This window comes from Meleagris gallopavo, chromosome Z (assembly GCF_000146605.3).
Source record: "Meleagris gallopavo isolate NT-WF06-2002-E0010 breed Aviagen turkey brand Nicholas breeding stock chromosome Z, Turkey_5.1, whole genome shotgun sequence".
NCBI classification, from domain to species: Eukaryota; Metazoa; Chordata; class Aves; order Galliformes; family Phasianidae; genus Meleagris; species Meleagris gallopavo.
In genome coordinates, this window is record NC_015041.2 from 12,590,715 (window position 1) to 12,591,998 (window position 1,284).

Genomic DNA, 1,284 nt, shown 5'->3' on the forward strand with positions numbered 1-1,284 from the left:
CCTTAGAAAAAAAAAAAAACAGAAGAATAAAAGATTACTCTTCTGCAGTTGCCAGAGTTTCACTGCCAGTACTTGCACAAAACTTAGCAAAAATGTTTGTTTGTTCTCTAGTCTTATAAAAGTCCTGTATATTGGGTTCAAAACCATTTTCTTGTACATATGTGTAGTTCTAATCTACACTGCATTTCTTATCTCTGTCCCATTGAGCATTATAAGTGTTTGTGCCTGGCCATCATGATACAGTAATGGGAAGTACACAGCATGGAAAACAGAGCAGAACTCCTTCTGCTCTTCAGCTGGAGTGCTAGCTTAAGAACCTTCCTTCCACCCCCAGATACAATTATTGTATCAGCAAGGGAGGAAGCGCCATAGGATTACAACCTCTTTCAAAAGGTTGGCAACAAATATTTCACCCAGCAGGGGAGAAGCTGGGTTCATGCTAGCTGAAGTGGTGATAAAATTAGATCAGTGTGTAAGAGTGGTAAAAAAGCACAGCAAACTTGGATAAAGTCTGATAGCTGAGCCCAAGACATACATGAAAAAAAAGTTTTCACGGGGATTTGCCATAAATATTTGAAAATAGAAACTCTGGAGTAAAAAAGTACTCCAGATGATTGAATTGCAGAACTTTAGCAAAGCCAGTCCAGTGAAGTCAGCAAGCACGTGAATGAAATAAGAGAGGCCAACTGCAGTAGTATCCCATGTTACAAGGAGACACATTAAATCTTAGAACCACAGAATCTTTTGAGTTGGAAGGGACCCTTAAAGGTCATCTAGTCCCACTCCCCAGCAATAAACAGGATCATCCACAGCTAGATCAGGTTGCTCCAAGCCCCATGGAGGCTGACCTTGAATGTCTCCAAGGACTTCCACCTCTCTGGCAACCTGTTCCAATGCATCGTCACTCTTACTGTAATAACCTTCTTCCTCATTTCCAATCTAAATCTCCCTTCTTTTTGTATCCATTATCTCTTGTCCTGTCACAGCAGACCTTGCTAATGGGTCTGCACCCTTTCCTACATAATAGCCCCTCTTTAGATACTGAAAAGCCACTCTCCTATCCCCCTGGAGCCTTCTCTTCCCCCGGTTGCACAGCTCCAGCTCTCTCAGCCAGTCCTCATAGCAGAGGTGTTTCATCTTTTGGATCATTCATAGAACCATAGAATCATAGAATCACAAGGTTGGAAACGACCTATAAGATCATCTAGTCCAACCATCTCATTACCACTGCTACCACAAGCACTAAACCATATCTTGCAGCTCCTCATCCAGATGCCTCTTGAA